Source organism: Zingiber officinale, chromosome 2B (genome assembly GCF_018446385.1).
Source record: "Zingiber officinale cultivar Zhangliang chromosome 2B, Zo_v1.1, whole genome shotgun sequence".
NCBI lineage: Eukaryota > Viridiplantae > Streptophyta > Magnoliopsida > Zingiberales > Zingiberaceae > Zingiber > Zingiber officinale.
In genome coordinates this window covers 20,701,264-20,724,525 of record NC_055989.1, presented here as the reverse complement: position 1 = coordinate 20,724,525, position 23,262 = coordinate 20,701,264, and the positions used below count along the sequence as shown (strand labels likewise).

At 37.8% G+C, this 23,262-nt stretch overlaps 1 long non-coding RNA gene across 1 annotated transcript; it reads left to right on the top strand.

The window, feature by feature from the left end:
- The first annotated feature begins 1,149 nt into the window (after positions 1-1,149).
- On the top strand, positions 1,150-23,007 carry LOC122045467. The gene is made up of 3 exons (XR_006129989.1): positions 1,150-1,336; positions 1,465-1,557; positions 22,947-23,007. It is a non-coding gene; the product is annotated as an uncharacterized LOC122045467 (long non-coding RNA).
- Positions 23,008-23,262: the final 255 nt, after the last annotated feature.

Here is a 23,262-nt window from a genome sequence, read left to right as displayed (position 1 = left end):
TAATGTGCATGACTCTGACTGCCCACGAGACATGTTATGGTGACGTAGTTTGCCCGTAGATAGTATTAGCCTGTGCAAAGGGTTTGACATGATCCACTTAAACTATGCTAGTTTCATATTGTGTCATACTTGTTCGACATTATCTAGTTGGATTAAAGATCAACTATACAGATGCTCTTAGGTTGACATTAACCTAGGCTTCATTATATGATCCTGAGGTATGTATTGAGATAATTAATAGTGAGATTTTATTATCTTAGATATTTTTTGATCTTCATACACTATTTAATATGATGCACTATCTTGCCCATGAAGTAATGTGTACTTATTGCATGTTTCCTTTGACCTCTAGGTTAGTAGATAGATGAAATATTACGTTGGCTTTTCTTAGTGGCATTTAGAGATCATGACCTGTTGGTCTTGTTTGACATCAAGTTATTTGGTTTCTTTTTCTATTATTTTCGTTTTTTTTTCTTTTATTTTGGAACCTTTACTGTTTGTTAAAAACAAATGATTATCTCATATGGTTTTAGGGTGTACATATGAACACACTGATAGTCACTTTTCCGTTCACTATCATCCTCAAGCTTGGTCATCACCCTCATCCATAACTCTTCACACAAATACTGATATCCTTTAATAATGTTCCCACACCTCTTCTCGTATTCATCATCGCTAACCCCCTCATCGTCCAACTAGTCGATCAGCATCACAAATCAATCTCATCCGTGAATAAAAAATACTATATCCTTAAATATTTATTTAATTTTGGCTATGAAATTCATCCATTAAACAAAGAGAGGAGTTTGTCCCAAAAACAAAAAAAGCAAAAAATACCAAGGAAAAATAACGTGGCCATTAGAAGATAAATTATTGGTTTATTCTAAATAAAAAATAATTATAAGGTTAAATATTATTTTCTTTTAAAAAAATACATTTTAGTAAAATGAAAGGGATTATGTAAAATGAAAAATGAAGAAGACAAAATCTTTTCCCATTTACTTTAAAAATTATGGCCCTCCCCTTTATACCAGCCTTGTTCGATAAAAAAAATCAAAAATTCAAAATGCTACGTGACATTTGGAATGCACGTGTACGGCAGATGTAAATCTCATTCATACTCCATACAGTCCCAAGCAAGGAAGGGCAACGGCATTATTTTTCGCCACAAGGAAGGGCAACGGTAGACGAGGGAGGGGGAAGCGGGGAAAGGATGACTCCTAAACCCTACGCCCTGGCATGGAAAGAAGACGATTTCCCCCTAAACCCTTTGTTCTGCTCTAACTTCTTGAATAGAGGAGACGAGGAATGGTTTCTCTTGACTTCACATCAACCGGTAAGCTTTCCAATCATTAGATGCAATCTGGGAAATAGACGTGTTTCTTTGGTTGGAAAATGCCGTTTTTCTCTTCCTAGTTTCATATTTATCAGAACCATGTGATGATTTTGTTCATTTGCTGCCAGCTAGGTTTTGAGACATCACATTAAAGAATAATTTTGTAGCGGTTTGAGTTTTTTCCATGTGTTCCTCGATTAGTGAGATTCTTGAAGATACAGGTATTTTAATTTTTAATAAAGCAACTACAAGTTGAAAACCTGAACGCTTCTTTGTCTTTCTTTTTCTTGATTTAGTTTTAGGTTGTTTTCATCGTGAGATATAAAGATTTAGAGTTTTCTTAAATCATCCTGAGAGACGTCCTGATTGGAATGATTTTCTTATCGTCAATATGGTTATAGGGATAAACGATGTTGTGGAATTCAGATTTTTGTTAAACCAGATATGTTCTACTATTTTCTTCCAATTACTTGTGTAAGCGGTGCACAGTGACGCTGAGAGCAAAGTTTCATTGAGCCTCTTGCTTAATTTGTTTGATGATTCTGTTGGAGACAAGTGTGATTTCTTTCCTCCAATCTATACAGGTACTTGCTGATAACAAGCATATTTGTTATAGATGAAACCCTATCTTTTGCACAGTGTTCAGTGTTCATCCTAGTGATTATGTCTTCAAGAATGTTTGTGAAACAAATAATTTCTTGAAAATCTTACTTATGATGGATTTCCAATCTTTAAAGTTCTTCCAATCTGTAAAATTTTTCTTGAATACTTGGCTGTAAAAAACTTCCCAAAATATGGTAGGTCTATGAGCTTGAATGACACACCCTATACATAACTGGTTAAGTTTTGTTTGCAATGTTTGATAGATAGGTCAATAAATCAACCATCAAATTTCATTATTAACTAGTATGCATCAATTTAAGTTATGTTTAACATCTTAATTTTTTTCCTTGTTTGAAGTGCTTCTAAACATTTGCCTTCTATTAAATTGAACTAATTAGTTTTGAGTTTAAAGAGTCTGAGTAATCTTTCTGTATGTCTATAGTTACATTTACAGTATTATTTTTAATGGCAAATAAATAGTGTGATGGTCATTATAAACATTGTATTTGAAACTTGAAACTAGGCCAACTATAGGCATCAAAATTCTTCAATAGTACAACCCATATCAAATCACTTGAATACACTACAATTCTTAAATGATATCGTTAGGTTATAGTTGTTCTAAAGTTTGTGCTTTGGATCGTTAGGTTATAGTAGTCAACTTAGATAGGCTGAGCTGGTAGGTGTTGTAGGTTTAAATTTCTTACATCTTAGATGATATCGAGTGAGAGGAATTCTCCCTCCCTCGGACTAGGAACTAAACACTATGGAAACATAAGAATTTGTGAAACATCATTAGATGATTAAAACAACATGAAAATATGTCAATTGAGAGGAATTCTCCCTTGAACTAGGAACTAAACACTATGGGAACATAAGAGTTTGTGGAACATCATTAGATGATTAAAACAACATGAAAATATGATTAATGGTGCTCTATCTCCTGTGGAACCACGGTACACTCCTACTGGTGACCGTATGTCCCAAACATCATAACAAAAGACAATCCAAACCAGCACTACTGATAATCACATATAGATGTTCTCGTCGAATCATCTCTAGATCTATGCAAAGGTAGTGTACGTGACTCACCTCGGATCCGTAATAGATCACAACATCGTCCACAAAGATAATAGACACCTATCCAAACATCCTCGACATACCAGGATCATCGAGTCCCTGAAAACATCTAAGGCACTGTAAGCCTATATGGCAAAAACCAATACACATAATGTCCGTATCACAGACATTCCTATCCATAAGATCCCCAATAATAAATCGAAAAATTTGATCATCAATAACATAAATCACCAAAGAATAAATCCTCCAGGGTGAGAGCAACGCTCCATCACAGGAAACACCACATATGTGGGAGCAACGCTCTACCACAAGAAATCCTCAATATGTGGGAGCAACACTCCACCACAAATAATCTGAAATATGTATCTGCAATAAATATAGGAGCAATGCTCCGCTACCAGCAATCCGTGATATGTGGGAGCAACGCTCCACCACAAAACAATACCTAAGTACCCCAAGGCACCTAACTATCCAGCTAGAGACTGTACAAGATCTCTCTACCACAATTCGCTGTGGTTAGCCTAGGATATAACAACCTAGTAACTAATCAAATCCATCATCAACTCTATCAGCATCCTAGTGGGTCATCCACTGATAGAAAAATTAGTTGATGGGTTAATTCAACAAATAACATAATACAGTCACTCCACATTCTGCATTCAGTATAAGTAGAATCATCATATTGCTACCAATGTATACACCTAGCACACATGCTCACACAACATATGTATGATCAACAAAATCCTCCAATTATTATACACCAAACATACTCACAACTCAGGTATATTTAGTATGATACCTCCAACAATACATACCGAACACGTGTGCAAAATCAATGTAGGTAAAATCAACAATACACCACAAACAACACTCACATGACATATCTTCACCTATGCCAAGAGTATAACCAACATATACTTCCAATAAAGCATACTAAACTCAGGTGCACTCACAAATCAAACATAATCAAAAAGTTACCTCAGATACCACACCAAACACATATGTACATATCACAACTCAGATTAAATCGACAAAATGCCTCCATCAAAACACCACCGATGTACTTATACTACATCTCGGATTTAATCAACAAGATATCTTCAATAATACCTCCAGATACATGCACCCAACTACATATCTATGATCCACAAGGAACCTTCAAACCATATCAGAACATGGATACATATACTACTTGCAAATGGACAGTCTACCACAGGACTCCTACAACCCAAAACACTCATGATATACATGCAAAATCAGCATACCAGCTCAATCAAAGAGACCAACCTTATGCTACCGACACTCATGGGTTATCGTATATCTAAACAAAATTCATGCATATGTATCAAGCATGAATACATCAATCAAAGGCAACCCAAAATAAAGCAACCTAATCATCCAGTAACAACCCTGCTATAGGTTCAAAGGAACTAGTATCGGACAAGAAAGATACACACACTATGGTATAACATTGCAAGTCAATGTCATACACTACCAAGACTATATCCAATGGGAAAAATTTTTTATCATCATAAATCCAAATGTACTCTCCCAGTTTACACTAGTAACGATTGTATCCCATAAGTGTTAAGCAATTAGCTCTACACTTCCTTACACCAGCCGGGTCACATATCCGAACGCACTCTCTAAGTTATCCCACTAGGTATATACAGTCCACGGTCAAAGTCTTCATGGAATAGGATACATCGATCCTTTATAAACTATCCAAGCTGAAAATGATTTCTGACTAAATCAATCCTTCCCACGTCAGTACAAAACATGTACTCAAAGGTGCTCTAGATACATAACTAAGCACAAACAACCTAAAGGTTCGAACCTCTAAAAATAGAGTATGGCAATCCTCTACTGATCAACCAACAAAACTAAATCATTCATCTACTAACTAATCAAGAATACCTTAATCCTCCACAAGCAACTAAGGTATATCCAACCACATAATATCATGTGTATAAATGTGTACGACCTAAAAGAAAAAGTCAGAATTTAAGAACATCAAGACACTCTCATCTTCATCCTCAAAAACATTAGCCCACACTATATCAGATGAATAAATCTCTACTCCCCATGAGGGCAAGTTAGCATTCAAAACATCAATCATTATTTATCCACATAGTCCCATATCAGAGGAAACATATATCAATTTTTTTTTTCATCCTATTAACATCCATAACCAACCAGATTTATTTAAATCTCATAGGCACATTCAACCGTAAACTCTCCAGCACCCAATTTATAATTTGATCACCAACCATAATCATCAAACCTGTGAATATCATAAATGACACTCACTATGTCACCATCAATGACAACCCAAATATAAATCATCAAAATAGTTATCCACTAATAGATCATCAAAACAAATATCTAGTAATTGATCATCAGACAACCACATAACATTTACTCTCATAAATCATTAGAAATCAACATATCATAATATCTTATATCACAATATCCCTCAACCTCAAACCGTTCTCAACAATCATCAAACATGGTAACCCCCAATGACCAATTTCCATCGTACCTGGTACCCTAATATCCAAAAGATATGAGTATAAAACTCTCCTGGCTAAGTCAACAGGAATATGTAAGTATCATCCACTACCCAGCTAACAATAGCAGAGAATGGTATGTGCCTCCATCTCCTACGAGTAGTAACAGAAGCTAACACTACTGATGGTATGATAAGAAAAATCACCAGAGATTATAATCCTTTATCTCTATTAAGGTCAACCATCCTCAATGGCTAACTCATCACAAGTAATATGTGCTACAGCAACCAGACAGGTACTAAATAAAGAATGCTAATACCTATCATAAACTATAAAATTAAACATCATACCTATATGTCGTCTGGAGATGTTCCGTCGCTGTCCAGTCCCCAACTTGACCTCAAAATTTTCGATCATAAAAATCACCGGAAATCCATATAAATCCGAAACGGAAATCCAAACACAATCGTAATGGAAAAATCCATGTCACTCAAACAACTACCCAGTTTGACTCGCAAACTTGGGTTAATCCAAAAATCCTGAATACCTAAAGCAGGTGTCATAACCCACTCTGATATCAATAAATTGGTATCAGCCAAATCTCAAAAATCCGTAACACGAAAATAAATCAAACAAGTATCGCCAACCTCGACACTCTGATACCAAGTAAATAAATTGGTATCAGGTTATCCCAAACATCAAAAATACGAAAACAAAAGATCGTATACCTGTGCTCTGATACCACTAAATTGTCACGCCCCAGAGGAGTCCCTGTCCGAAGAAATTTCGGCAGCATCTCCCCTGTACGGCGGACAATCTGAAACTTCTACATAACCCATATACCTCAGCCACAGGCGGCTGGAATAATAACAATAAATAAAAAATAATCACCACGCAGTTTATATAGATATTCAGCCTCTGGCTGTCACGACCACGCAGTTAATAATAGTAATCACAATACTACACTGACTCGAAATCCACCCTACTCCACTACACTCGTAAAACTCAAATCCGACGAAACTCACCTCTTCTGCCGTCCAGGCAGGCATGTAGTAAAAACATATCGAATAGAACATCCATCAATATCAAAAGAAAAACATACGATGTCTAAGTATCCAAATAACCAAGTACACACATAAGCAAATAAATACCAAACCAAATGGTAAATAAATCCTCGAGGTCTGCAGGGATCTAGCACTACGTGCAGTGAGGACTAGCGACTGGAACTCCCTCCGGACAGCATCAACATGAAAATAACAACAATGGAGGCGGGGTGAGTCCAACACTCAGCAGGTACAATCGATATACAAAGTAGGGAAACAACACCTATCACTAATCATGCGTACAGTCTCCTGATAAGAAAGATAAAAATGCATCTGAAGTAAACAGGAGAATACTATACTAACCAGGTCCTGAGTATAAGGTCAAACAGTCCGAGTGGTATAGAAATCCTGTATGCATGTCAAACATAGGTATCCAAACAATATACAGCATATAAATGCAGCAACCACAAACACAAACACAAACAATAAATGCATCATGCATATGATGCCAATGATGCGTCCTGGTCACCCCTGACGCCAGTCGATCATCTCACATAATAATGAGGCCGAGTGGGTAGGGCTGTGATAACCGTGCACTCTGTCGTCACTACTCCTGATGAGTGACCGAGTGGACGGGATGCTGTCGGAGTACACCTATCCTCCTACCCCAACTCATAAATGGGGGAGCGCAATGCTCTCAACTCCCGGTACACGATGACGGGGAGGAATCCCTGCCGGATAACACGTTGTGTCACACTACCCATGAGCGGACCAACGGTGCCTAACAGAGTCCCTGCTGCAACACACTCATCCTAAATCGACCACTAACCCATGAGTGGTGGTGTGTGCAGATCCATGTAACTGGCGATGTGCTCAACAATAATGGAGCGGACTATCGCACAGCATGCAATCATGCAAATGGTGCATGACAATAACCATAAAAACATCCTGACCTAATCCATATATATAGAAAAGTGCACCCTAGGTCAACGGATCATATCGAATCAAAGGTACACAGAAGGTATAAAAACCTAGGTCCTGAACATGGTGAAGCATGGTATATCACTACCCCCTATAAGCATGTATAAACAAATAAAGTATACATGGGATGCAAATCAAGCAATCAATCAATCATGTATCAGATAATGGGTAGTGATTAACCGAAAGAAATAAAGGACATAATTAATGCAACTTGTTAAATTCACTACTATGTATATCAAATGACATAAGTCAAAAGTACCCGCCTCAAATAAGAAAAATCCAAATCTGGTCCGAACACGACGTCGAGATACTCGTCTCGCGTCAAGGTCCTGTAATACCAATACACAAATATTTTATTTAGCTAAAAATTCAAATGAATTGCTAAATAAAATTCCCAACACAACGTAGGACAAAACCCTAAGTCATAATCATTACCCTACCTAATTAAACACATAAAATTTAGTTACTCAACCTGTATCAAATAACTAAATCAAACTCTTAACTCAATTAAGAAAACCCTAATTATTAATCAACCTACTACAGCATGCATAATCATCTAAAATAATCAAATCCAGTCATGATCTACATCCAAGATCAAAACCTACATTAAACTAATCAATCACACTAATCTTGTATCTGTTGGGGTTGCAAGGTTGCAAACATAGTCCCATATTGGAAACACATGGGAAAGATCATGGGTTTATAAGAGAAAAGATATCTCCATTGGCATGAGGCCTTTTGGGGAGTGCCCAAGAGCAAAACCATGAGGGCTTAGGCCCAAAGTGGACAATATCATGCAATTGTGGAGATATCTAAATTCTTTTCGATCCTACAAGTGGTATCAGAGCCCGGACTGCCAGAAGGTTTAACCACTGACTGTGCACAAGAACTATGGTCTGATTGAACCATGTGAGTACAATATTGACCTCGAACAAAGAAAGTGGGGGCTCCTATGTTCGGATCAAGAGGACCAGACACCAGGCAGGAAGTCCTAGTTGCGGCTAGGCAAGGAAAGTCCTAGTAGGTCGGGTGGACCGAGGGGCAAGGAAAGTCCTAGTAGGTCGGGTGGACCGAGGGGCAGGAAGTCCTAGTTGCGGCTAGGCAAGGAAGTCCTAGTAGGTCGGGTAGACCGAGGGGCAGGAAGACTTGGTGGGTCGAGGATCGGATGTGGGAAGCCTATGGTCCTTTGTTTGAGGGGGGGATTATTGGGGTTGCAAGGTTGCAAACATAGTCCCATATTGGAAACACATGGGAAAGATCATGAGTTTATAAGAGAAAAGATATCTCCATTGGCATGAGGCCTTTTGGGGAGAGCCCAAGAGCAAAACCATGAGGGCTTAAGCCCAAAGTGGACAATATCATGCAATTGTGGAGATATCTAAATTCTTTTCGATCCTACAGTATCAACTAGTGATATACTAACCATCTAGAAATTCATATCATCTCCAATTCAACACATATCTAATTCATCAATAATACAAACCAACTACCTTACTTCTTACCTTAATCCACGGCCCAAAAAGGTTGCTGCCGGAAAGGAAACGCTGCCGGAATCTACTTCTCGGCTCTTATAGAAAAATGTTGTCCACCAAACCAAATATCCCTAAGTTAGCAGCAAATCCTAGATCAATCACAACAATCAAATTTAGTTACGATTTACCCTAATCAACAATAACATAAATATAATCCACAATCCAACTCATACCAAATTCAACCCAACTTCGATCAGGGTATTGCTATCGAGGAACCAATGGTTGCTGTGAAGTTACCATAAACAATCCCAATTAGCATAATCAATTCTTACTATTATTAAACCTCAAAACACTACAACCTTACCTAAATCCGAAGCCTCAGCAGTGTTCCACTGTCGGACAATTTGCCTTTGCCGGAGATGGAAGAACCTCGTTGTGGGGAAAAGGCAATGGCGTCGGGTGGTGGATCTGTGGTCACCGAGTGCTGGTCTCGGATTGCTCTATCAGAGATCAGTGTGGCGAAGCCCTTACCAGCGTAGGAAACAGAGGCTAGGGAGGCTTGGACACACGGTGCCGGAAAAATCAGTGAAAGGGGCAACTGCCGAACAGAACTCAACAAATTGGACTGGTGGCGCCGAGGAGATGGGTGTCGTCGAAAACCCTAGATCGGGAAATACCTTAGGGAAACCACCAGTGTGTCCCCGTCGCCGGCTCGGGTGCTCGATGCTAAGTTCCCTGTGGCCGACGGCACTTGGCGGAGGCGAAGAGAGCCGACACTAAGACAGAGAGGAACAGGAGGTTCCTCGGCGGCAGAGGAGAGGGAAGAAGAGGAGAAGAGCGGGTTCGGGAGAGGAAACCGACGCGAGGAAGAAGGAAAAAAAAAACGGCGGAGAAGGAGGTTAGGGATTCTGTGTCGCGGGAGAAAAGAATCGGGAGGAGAATGAAAATAAAGAGAAAAAGAAAAAGGAAAAGAAATAAAACTTTTCCTCGCTTAAATGGGGTAGCCTAAACAGGCTTTTCCCCGGCTCCGTTTTCATCCCCGTTAACTCGTCCATACGAGCTCCGAAAAATTTCCAAAAATACTGGAAAATTCCCTTATTAATATTCGCCTATTTTCCGGTATTTTACAGATAGACTCTTGAGTTCATTAGTGTTGGAAAACTTCCCAACTTACGAATCTTGCTTGGAAGGAAAAATGACCAAGAGACCTTTTAAGACCAAGGGGTATAGAGCCAAAGATGTGTTGGAATTGGTTCATTTTGATTTGTGTGGTCCTATAACTATCCAGGAAAGAGGTAGTTTTGAATATTTCGTCTATTTTATAAATGACTTTTTGAGATACGGATACATTTACTTGATGCGTCGTAAGTCTGAATGCTTTGATAAGTTCAAAGAGTACAAGGCTGATGTGGAGAAACGTCATGGTAAAAGTATCAAGACACTACGGTCTGATCGTGGTGGTGAATACCTCTTTGGAGAGTTTAGGAATTACTTATCGGAGGCTGGAATTCAATCCCAATTGTCTGCACCTAGTACATCCCAACAGAATGGTATGGCAGAACGAAGGAATAAAACTCTTATGGAAATGGTTAGATCGATGATGAGTTATTCATAATTACCAGATTCATTTTGGGGATATGCTCTAGAAACAACAGTGTGCATTTTGAATATGGTACTTTCTAAATTAGTACCCTCTACTCCCATGAAATTGTGGAATGGGTGTAAGCCTAGTCTGAGTCATATTCGGATATGGGGTAGTCTAACACATGTGCTAAAGGGAGATACTAACAAGTTGGAATTGTTGGTGCGGTTAGCACTAACGATTTAACCCAAGTTTTGATGAATGACAAATAGGTTAAGTTAGTTTTGTTGTTGTCTGACACTTTGATCAAGTGTGCAGGAAAAGTCCAGCTAGGTCGACGGGCTGACCGGATAGCTGGCAAGAAGTCCAAGCGGGTCGACGGGCTGACCGGACGCTTGGCGAGAAGTCCAGCTAGGTCGACGGGCTGACCGGATAGCTGGCGAGAAGTCCAAGCGGGTCGACGGGCTGACCGGACGCTTGGCGAGAAGTCCAGCTAGGTCGACGGGCTGACCGGATAGCTGGCGAGAAGTCCAGACGGGTCGAAGGGCTGACCGGACGTCTGGCAGGTAAGTAAGGTAAGTCACTGGAGGGGAGTGACTGCGAGGACGCGTTCCCGGAAAGGGAACATTAGGCGTCGATCCGGCTTAGATCCATTTCGGATATCTAAGTCGAGATCGTGACTAGATTCCGGTCTCGGAAGGACGGAATCTAAGTCATACTTTGCTTATCTATAAAACTGTGCTAACAATCTTTGCTGCAGGGTACATTTGCCTCGGACTAACCTTTTCTTGCAGGAGAAGGACTTTCTGGAGAAGAGGGGTCCGGGCGCCCGGGAGGCAAGTTTTATCCCGATTGTGCATCGCCACGTGGAGCTCACTGGTTGGACCTGCCACGTCTCACCAGGGCGCCTGGAAGGGATCCGGGGCGCCCTGGGCTTCATATAAAAGAAGGGGCAAGGGTAGAGCTTCAATAAAAACTAAGAATCCAAGATCTGCTGCTCTGTGCTCTTGCGACGCTACGAAAAGCTCTCCGACTCAGTGCTGGTTTTGTTTTAATTCTATTGTCGGTATTTTCTTTATCTGTCAATTCTTGTACTTAACTCTGTAATATTCGAATTGATAGTGATTGCCCAACGAAAGTGGTCAAGGACCACGGGCCTTCGAGTAGGAGTCGTCACAGGCTCCGAACGAAGTAAAAAACAACTGTGTTCATTTACTTTTCCGCTGCGTATTTATACTCGATATTTTCGAATCGATATTCACCCCCCCCTCTATCGAATCCAACGGTCTTACAGGAATCACGTACAGAAGTTTGTCTATTTGTAGGATATCCTAAGGGAACGAAAGGTGATTTGTTTTATAATCCTAAAAATCAGAAGATCATTGTTAGCACCAATGCTCGATTTTTATAGGAAGATTATGTAATAATCCTTAAGCCCATGAGTGAAATTGTTCTAGAAGAAATGAGAGAGGGCATGCCTACTTTAGTATCAACAGTGCAAGATGAAATATCACAAGAAACTGCAACACGTATCACAAATGATACACAACAACAAACAGTGTCTCGTCGTAGTGGGAGGGTTGTTAGGCAACCTGAAAGATTCATGATTTTGGGAGAGTCGTCGGACTTGATCCAGGTAAACATGAACCTGATCCCCGAACATATGACGAAGCACTCCAAGATAAAGATGCAGTATCTTGACAAAGAGCGATGAATTCTGAAATAGAATATATGTATTCTAATAAGGTCTAGGAGCTTGTAGAACCACCAAATTGTGTAAAAGTCGTTGGATGTAAGTGGATCTACAAAAAGAAAAAGAGGGACAGATGGGAAGGAGAAAACCTTCAAAGCAAGGCTTGCTGCGAAGGGGTATACTCAGAAAGAGGGAATCGATTATGAGGAAACTTTTTCACCGGTGACCATGCTTAAGTCTATCCAGATACTCTTAAATATTGCCGCTCATATGGATTATGAGGTTTGGCATATGGATGTCAAGACAGCTTTCCTTAATGGAAGTCTTGAAGAGAATATCCATATGAAGCAACCAGAGGGGTTCATAGCAAAGGGCAAAGAGCATATAGTTTGTAAGCTCAATCAGTCGATTTATGGACTGAAGCAAGCTTCAAGATCTTGGAACATCCGATTTAATGAAGTAATCCAGTCGTATGGATTTATTCAGTGTCCGGATGAGTCTTGTGTATACAAGAAGTGTGATGGAAATGTGGTGGTATTTCTTGTACTATACGTAGATGACATTTTTGATAGTTGGAAACAATATCAAAGTGTTGTCGGAAGTAAGGGTATGGTTATCCAAGCAATTCGATATGAAGGACTTGGGTGAATGCGCACATATTCTCAAGATCAAAGTAATAAGGGATCACAAGAAAAGAATGTTGTGTTTATCCCAAGCTTTATATATCGATACTATCCTAGCTCATTTTAGCATGCAAGATTCCATGAAAGGTTTTGCTACCTTTTGGGCATGAAGTATATTTATCTAGCGAGATGTCTCCGAAGACATCAAAAGAGATAGAAGAAATGAAGGCAGTTCCTTATGCTTCAGCTATAGGAAGCCTAATGTATGCTATGCACGAGACCAGATATCTGTTTTGTCATGGGCATGGTTAGTAGATATTAAAGTAACCCAGGACCAGGGACACTGAACTGCTATAAAGCATATATTAAAGTACCTTAGAGGGACTAAAGATTATATGCTAGTTTACAAGGCAGATGATTTTCTCCCTATGGGATACACAGATTTTGACTTCCAATCAGATAGGGACAATAGTAAGTCGACCTCGGGGTTTTGTGTTTACTTTAGGAGGTAAAGCCATAACAATGGAAAAGTGATAAGCATAGATGCTTTTCGGACTCCACCATGGAAGCTGAGTATGTGGCAGTCTCTGAGGCAGTCATAGAAGTTGTATGGCTCAGAAACTTCATGATGGGCTTAGATGTGATTCCTGGTTTGCCCAAAAATTATTACATTGTATTGTGATAATAGTGGTGCAGTAGCAAACTCGAAGGAACCACAAGCCCATAAGGCGAGTAAACACATAGAGCGCAAGTACCACCCAATACGAGACATCATATAACGAGGAGAAGTTGTTGCTGCCTAGATTGCATCAGATGATAACCTGGGAGATCCTTTCTCTAAGGCCCTTAAGGCAAGAGCTTTTGATGGGCATGATGAAAGAATGTGAATCAAATGTATGGTAGCAATTATGGAAGCATAGTCTTTTAATATAAGTGGGAGATTGTTAGAGTGTATACTAAAAGCCTAGCTTTTTGTAAATATTTATTTTTGAAATAAAGAATCACATTGGTCAAATGTCTACATTTATATGCTAAGTGTAGTTGTTCAATTAATTTATATTGTAGATAACATGGTGTGTGGTGTCACATATAGAAGATCATGTCATCAATTCCTTATCAATTATAAACAGAAGCTCACGACTAAGATGGAAAGGAACAAACCATTGGAATAATCATAGTGTAATTTGGTATTAGTTTATCTTAACTATAAAATTACACTAGTACACTCTGAGTGTATTGAGCAGGACCATATAAGATAAGCTCTTTTTATATTGACTGCATAAAAGAACAAGACCTTTGTTATTATGGAAGTGTGTGCTCTTAATCATGATATAATAACAAACACATATACTCAATATTCATTTCTTTAATTTATCAAAGGGTGTGATTTAGTTCGATAAATCAATAGGCCCGATAAGTTGGGAAATGGTATTATTTATATGGTGTGTTGTTGATTATAGAATGAAACTGTGTCCTAGTAATCTAGGTTGATGATGTCCCCAAGAGGAGCTCATAAGGATTGTCATGTAAACCCTGCAGGTGGACTTAGTCCGACATGACGATGAGGTTGAGTGGTACTACTCTTGGAGTTAGATATTAATTAAGTGAGTTGTCAGTAACTCATTTAATTAGTGGGCATTCTATATCTTAAACACAGGGAGATTAACACACTCATGATAAGAAGGAGCCTATATAGTAATATGGGATTGGTGTGGTAGTTCAATAATAACTCTTTAGTGGAATGTGATATTATTGATGAACTCGAGTTGGGTGTTCGGGGCGAACAAGGGAAGTTCAAGTTCATCGGGAGACCAAAACCAATTTCTCCTCTCGGTCCCTGTCGTAGCCTCTTATTTATAAAGTCTTATACCCACTCATACCCACCTTCTTACCCACCTTAAGGTGGCCGGCCAAGCTTAGCTTGGAGCCCAAGCTAGGGCCGACCAAACCAAGGTTGGATGGGACAAGTAGGTGGTCGGCCCTAGCTTGAACCCAAGCTTATGTGGTCGGCCACAATTAAATAAAAGGAGTTTATTTAAAATCTTTCCTTATGTGGAAGCCATGGTTTTAAAAGAAAGTTTAAAATTTAAATCTTTCCTTTTATAGCTTTCTACAAAAGATTAAGAGAAAGGTTTGATATCTTTCCTTATTTGTAGTTAAAAGGAAGATTTTAATTTTTAATAAAACTTTCCTTTTTTGTAACCATCCTCATGGTTTTAAAAGAGAGTTTTAAAATATAAATCTTTCCTTTTATAGCTTTCTACAAAAGATTAAGAAAAAGGTTTGATATCTTTCCTTATTTGTAGTTAAAAGGAAGATTTTAATTTTTTATAAAACTTTCCTTTTTTGTAACCATCCTCATGATTTTAAAATAGAGTTTTAAAATTATAAATCTTTCCTTTTATAGTTTTCTACAAAAGATTAAGAGAAAGATTTGATATCTTTCCTTATTTGTAGTTAAAAGGAAGATTTTAATTTTAAGAAAACTTTCCTTTTTGTAAATCATCCACATGTTTTAATAGAGAGATTTTAATTTATAAAAGTTTTCTTTGATGACCAACCATGAAGGGAATTTTTTAAAAAAAAATTTTTATTTTAAAATTTTTCGGAAATAAATTAGGAAGTTTTAATTTTGTGTTTAAAACTTTCCTTGTTTGGAGGACAATGAGGTGGTCAACCATTAAGGGTTTAAAAGGAAATTTTTAATTAAATTTTCCTTTCTATGGCAAAGAAAATAAGGAAGTTTTTATTAAAACTTTCCTTATTTGCCAAGACCAAGGAATATAAAAGAGAGGGCAGAGGTGCTTCACCTCACAATAATATACATCTAGTATTCCTCTCTTCTCTTCCTTGTGGTGGCCGACCCTCTCTCTCTTCTTCCTCTTCCCCTTTTCTTCTTCCTTGGCCAGCGGCATCAACTCTCTAGGAGACCCTTGGTGGCCAGATTTTACTTGGAGAAGAAGTAGAGAAAGGAGGCTTTGTTTCTTTGCATCCCTTGGAGCTTAGTTGGTGGCCGAAGTTCTTCAACTCAAGGAGTTTCTTGTTGGCCAAAACTTGCTTGGAGAAGAAGGAGGCTTGGGTGGATTCTCATCTCGGTAGATCGTCGCCCACACGACGTCCGAGATGAAAAAAGAAATATGACAGAAGATCGTGAGGTCTATAAGCTATAAAAGGTATAACTAGTTATTAGTTTCTGCATCATAACTAGTTCATCCTTTTATTTAGATCTTGAAATAACAAACATAAGACACTAATGAATCTAGGATTATCGAATTTATGTTTTCGATTTTGTGTTTCTTTTGTTTTTCGAACTTGTGATTCAATTGTTCTTTTTGGTTAAACCTAGGGTTACTATAAGGAAATTAAATATTAAATTTCGTTGAAAGGTTTTGTCTAGGAAGTGGTGGATGCTCCCATACCCAAGAAGGCCTAGTGCCTCGCCATGTTTAACCTGGAAGCTGATCTCTGAAATTAATATTTAATTAAATTTGTAACATAGGTGGATTTGGATCAATAATGTTAAGCATCGTTTGCGATCCAAGTCTAAACCACTAAGAACAGATAAGTTGAATTTGGAATCAATAATGTTAAGTTTTGTTTGCAATTCCAAATTTAATTTTTAAAGAATGCAACAGGTTGTTAGGAATGGTTCAGGACTTGTACAAAATTTTTATACAGGGGAACCGATATGATATTCTGAGTATCAACGAACACTTCCATCTTGTACTTCTTGTCCATGGACTCTCACAGTTCTTTAGCCATTCTTTTCATTCTATACATAGCGTATAACGAGTCGGTAAGACTATTGAGGATGTAGTTTCGGCATAGGTACTTGGAATGAGTCCATGCCTCCATTGCACTGATAGTTTGAACATCAATATTCTCAGTATTCTTGGGAGAGCCCTCGATCAAGAACCGAGCTAGAGCTTGATCAAGAAGAAGAGCATCTTCTAGCATCATCTCTTGAAGTTTAACCCAGTGAACTTATTTAACCTTTCCCTGTGGTTGATTGGAACATTTCTAATGGGGGCAGAGGGGGTCTTCACTTGACGAGTCTATTGCACCTCAATACTTTCCGTAGTCATCTCAACAGATCGAATATGTTTCAAGATTATTGAATAACTACCAAAGATATCAAGGAATTTTTGTTGAATTGAAATTACACAAAATTAATTTTAACTTATCTGTCGAAATAACTTGAGCAGATAATCAATCTTAGGTTATCAACCTTAAAAGTTAGGTCGAGCTGCTAGGTTGTCTAGAAGATGACTGCTTTATATCATCGAGTTCGAGTCCTAACCGAGTCCGAGTAGCAAGTCGAGTCTAGCCGCAAATCGTCCAAGTGGATACGGAGTGTAGCCGAGTCGGGAAAGGAAGCCACCGAGTGGTAGTCGGGAAGGGATAAGTCGTCGAGGCTGAGCGCTCAATGCATTTTCCTTGAAATAGATTCACCCCACTTCCGATTGTACTTCGAGATTCTCTCAGATCGTCTGTTTCTAGGATACTACGATAGACCATGATTGCCACATAGCACTATTGGGTGATGACGAACTGAAATGGTACCCGGCTGCTATCACGAGCAAATTTGTCGAACGAGTACATGGTAGAGAGGAAGAGAAGGGGAAATGAAGGTGGAAGGTTTTCCTTGAGCCTTTGCTCCGAGTTCTATATCTTTTGCTTTGCTAATAGCTTCCTCCTTATATAGGAGCTTAGCCTTTGGTTGTAGTAAATGACGGAATAAAAGTCATTCAATGTCATTACTCACCAACCATTACTACTCATCGGTTTCAATCCGATTGAATTAATCTTAATTAATTCATCCATTTTACATTTGAGCAGCAAAAAAAAATATGATAAAATGTTGGTTGTTCCACTTTGGTAAATTTTTTCGTGACCGATCCGGCAGTTGACGTGCGTAGGTCATGCTCGCACACGAGTCAACTTGATTTAGTGTAAATCCAGACCCTATATTTGCACCCCTTGCACCAACGCTTGAGAGAGAGTCTCTCCCTATGCATTTATCCACATCATACATGCATGTGCAACAATATAAACCAACACTGTGACCATGAAACTTTCAATGTAGGACTAAAAACTCATTCATAATAAAATTTTTTTCTTCCTTTTCACCTCTTTTTCTATTCACATTTCTAACCTCTCTCTCTCTCTCTCTCTCTCTCTCTCTCATAGGAGTTCAACATTCGTGCTTCACATATTGTGAAGGAATAATTGTTTGTTATTACCAAGTTCATGCAGAATTAGTTATATTATTGTGCTCATGTATCTAGTGTTTGAGAAGCTAGTATTGAGATGACTCAAATTGCTAACCTATATGGGTTGCCTGAACTTCTTGAATGGCAAATTGAAAAATTAGATGTAGCACAAATGATAAATTGTTACTTTTTTGTGAAGTTTATCATATTACAATTTTGAATAATTCATGCTTTTAAGATATTGGAGAAAAATGTTGTACGAATTATAATCAAATTGTATAAAACAATTAAACCATACCTCGTTGCGGCGGAATTCGAAGAGGAGAGATTACTGTCGACGTGAGAATTACAAAGATGAACCTTCGCGCAAGATCCATAAACCAAATCCCTTTTCATTCTGGATGTTCCTCCTTACACAGTAAAAAACGAATCTCACGTATCTGAACACCCTCGAACTACCTTTGGACGCTCTCTTTATAATGGGAATTATCCCAAGGGTAAAAGGGGCATTTTGTTCCAAAGAAAGTGGGCAACGTTGGCATGTCGATGTTCCCATTTCTTACATCTTTCACTCATCCAAGGTAAGTCACTAAGACTAGTTAGTCACAAAGACTAAATAAGTCACTTAAACTATCTAAGAGTTTAGTCACAAGGATCATATCAGAACATCCAATCCATACTTAGAGAAAATGATTCATGCGATAGCAAACACACTGAGTGATGGTCGCTAAGAAGATTGCTACATCTTATATAGTCACTCTTTAAGCGATTAATGCTAATAAAGTTGTTATAATTTACTTATCTGCTCTTTCAAATGAATCAAAGACACTCTCATAATGACACATGGCCTCTCTCCTACTGGTATATATATGTTATTCAGGAAACATCTAATCTCCTGGTAGTACACAACCATTATCTTAGAGATGCTTATGTCTTGCTATTTATCTAGATTAAATAATCTTCATTTACATCAATATAAAAATTCTCTAATCTCTTATAATGACTATTATGTCAAGAGCATGTTCCATATTCAATATTCACAATCATTTATTGTAACACCCACTAAGCTTTTAAGATAAATATGAGAATGATGAATTTACCTTAGAAAAATATTAGTAGAATGTTGAACCAAAAAGAAATAAAAATAGGGAATGGTCAAGGATTGAACCTTGAACCTCTCATGATGTAAATGATAGGATTAATGGGTAATAACCAGTTGGGATAGGAATAATATATTGATAGCAAAGGAGGGAAACTCATGATAAGGGTGAGAGTAAAAGCTAGCCAAAAGAAAACAAGAAAAGAGCAAGAGAAAGACAACTTGCCTTCCTTCTTTTCTCTTCCTCTTCTTCTTCTTTTGCCGACTTAAAGAAGGGAATTAAGGGGATTCATTCCCCCTTGTTTCATCATGAATGATGAGAACAAATAAATAAATAAATAAAAAAAATAAAAATGAAAAAAAGGGGCTAAGGGAGAAGGAAAGCAAAAACCAATTTTGCTACCTCTTCCCCCTTAACATAAAAGAGAGTATGTAAAGAGAAGATTTTATTTTTCTCTCATTTCTCTCATTCTCTCCTCTCCATCACCGAGAACCTCAGCCCCCTCTCCTCCATTTTCGGCTCCCAAAAAACAAGGTTCCTCCTAGAATACAAGGAAGGCTACCAAGGGAAATCAAAGGAGGAGAACAAGAAGAAGAGACCTCTTCTTCCATCACCACACTTTAGAACCACAAGCGAAAAGGATGTAAGTATCCCCTCACCTGTGGTACAAGTAGTTTTGATGTGTTTTTGGATTTTATGAGGATTTTAAAACCTAGAACAAAGTTGTGAAAAATTCGGCCAAAGGAAGGACTTGTGATCCTAGGAATGTTTAAAATAAGCCTTGATTCATGATAATTTTTTTCTATGCTTTGTAAGAAGGTTTCCTCTCATATTTTTATATATATGTGATGTTGGATTAGAGATGTATCTAACCCTAGAGTTTCGGCCAAAAAGGTTTTATAAGGGCTAGGGAATTTATTTGTTTACCTAACTTGCACAAAACCCTCTAAATAAATGGTTAAGTATCCATTATTGTTTTCATACTTGAAGGTTACTTGGAACCAAAAGTATTCCACACATAAGTTTCGTCCAAGGAAGGGTTTAGGGTTAGGAATACTTTGGATTTAAACTCACCATGTTTATATGATAGAATATAGAGTTTCTTAAAGAAGTTGCATGCTTGTATGTTGATAGAAACTCATGAACACCACTCTTAATGTTTCGGCCATGGTAAGGTGGATGACTTAGAATATCTTAAACAGATTTTTAACATGCTCAAAACCTCCATGATAATAAGATATGAAAGTTGTTTAATGCTCTCATGCTTAATTAGAGTATAGGAAAATTGGTTGCATGATATATGATAATTATGACCACAAGGGTCCTAGCTTGTTGTGAACCAAACTTATATGTATAGTTCTTTGATATTTTTGCCATAAAACTTGTTTAGGTTTTCCATACTTTAGGCCACCTAAAACCTAGTTTAAAGACTTGGAAGGTTTCGGCCAAACATATGCTATGAGATAAAGAAAGGAAAAACCTAGGAAACCTAAGACACAATTTAAATGTATGCTTATAGTGCTTGACTTTTATACATGTTATGAAATGTGTTATGACTTGCTATGCTTTTATGCCATTTGAACAAATTCTATGCTTGATGAGGTTCGGCCATGTAGGGTTTAAAGACCTAGAAACCCTAAAATTTAGACCTCATGTGTTAAAGATGCTTCTTATGAAATTGAGATAACATGTTGATTGTGTTCACATGCTTATATATTTAACTATGATTCAAATGGACACCTTAAGGTCTCGGCCATGAAGGGATACATGCCCTAGAAACCCTAGAACTTACATTAAACATGCTTATGTCACTCTCCATGAAATATGAAATGTAGAAAGCTAAAAAAAAAATTCACATGCTATATGTTGTTAGTGACCTAAATTGATGCTAAGGGAAGTTTCGGCCATGGCCACTTGTATGATGCCATTTATGAATTTATACATGATGTTAGAGTAAGTTCACATGCTTGTATGCTTGCTTGAAAACCTAAATGAGTACTTGTAAGTTTCGGCCAAGACATAAATTTAAGGGCTTAAAGAATTTAGGAACTAACTCAATGGTGCTTACCATATTCCTTGAAATGAATGCTATAAATATGGTTAAGGTTTCCATGCTTTATGTCCTTTAGAACCTTGTTTCACACTTGTTAAGATTCGGCCAAATGAGGTTTAAGGACTTGGAGAACTTAGAGTCCAAGTAAACCTTGTTTATGATACTTCCTATGAAAATGATATGTGAATGAATTAGGTTCTACATGCTTGGATGTGTTTAAAACCTAAATGGGCACCTAAGAGGGTTTCGGCCATGATAAGAACTCAAAGGATTAGGAAGCTTAGTACCCAAATTAATCATGTTACATTGTTCCTTATGATTGGATGAGCACATGATATACTTTTATGCTTAGACATGTATGCTTGTTAGCTATACCAGATGAGAATTTCTACGATATGTTATGAGTTCAAAATATGCATGTTTTATGTTATGATATGTGGGTAAATCTTACATGCTTTGGTGATATGATATGAGCTGAAAATATGCATGCTTATGTTATGATATGTGGTTAAATTATGCATGCTTTGATGCTATGTTTAGTGCTTAAAATATGCATGCTTTTATGATATGCTATGTGGTTAAATTATGCATGCTTAAAATATGCATGCTTTCATGATATGCTATGTGGTTAAATTATGCATGCTTTGATGCTATGTTTAGTGCTTAAAATATGCATGCTTTCATGATATGCTATGTGGTTAAATTATGCATGCTTGATGATATGCTTTATGCTTAAGATATGCATGTTTTGATGATCTATGCCTAAGTGATGCATATTGTTATGATATGATGTATGCCTAAGTGATGCATACTTTTATGGTATGATGTATGCCTAAGTGATGCATACCTTTATGATATGATGTATGCCTAAGTGATGCATACTTTTATGACATGATGTATGCCTAAGTGATGCATACTTTTATGATATGATGTGTGCCTAAGTGATGCATGCTTTTATGATGTATGATATGTATAAGTATAACATGTACTTTACTTTATATGACTTGTACCAAGGGTGGGCTCCATAAGCGCCCCGGGGTCGATGGAATAAGACTCGGGCCTCGTTAGGGATGAACTCCTAAGTGCCCCTAGGTCGATGGAGTAAGACTCGAGCCTAGTATGTTGCCTTGTAGGGTTCAAGACTTGCTACCTTGGACCTACATAGGTTGCGCGCAATATGTAAGTGGTACATAGCCGGGATCCCCTTTAAGTTGAGATTATGTTCAAGTATATATGTAAGAAGAAGTGGATTTTAAAGATCATGAGACATACACATTTTTTTTCGGATACATGTTTTTCAAAATCATATGCATATACCTTATGATGATTTATATGCCATGGTTAGATATGACTATGTTATGTTCCATGATATGTTCATGTGTATGATATGTCATGACTCCTTATGATGATATGCCATGATTAGATACAATTATGCTATGCTTCATGCTATGCTTTACGCTATGATATGTCATGACAAGTTATGATTTCTTCATGTTGCATGATATGCTTAAAAGAGTATGTTACATTATGTCATGACTAGTTGAAGTGATGCCATGTTGAGACATTCTTTGATTATACTATGATTTTCGGTTTTAGTGAGTAGGAAAGGAACTTACTGAGCCATGAGTGCTCACAGCTTACTGTCCTTGTACCACAGATAAAGGAAAAAGCTGGATGAGCTAGAGGAGCAGCAGGAGGGGCAAGGAGATGTGTGTGGCAGTGGCTAGGCAACCAAATAAGAACCTGCTTTAAAAACTTTTAAAGAACTACGCTTTGGTATCATGAATTGTAGTACCTTATGTGTGACTTGATGTTATGTTTCTACTAATTTTGATATCATGTTATTGAGGCCATGATAGTGTAGTTCGGTTTTGATGAAAAGAAAAACAAAAGAAAAGTTTTTATGAAACTAAGAAAATTATTTTAAGTCTTCCGTTGTTATTTGTACATAGAGTATCGTAGCCCCGTCCCTT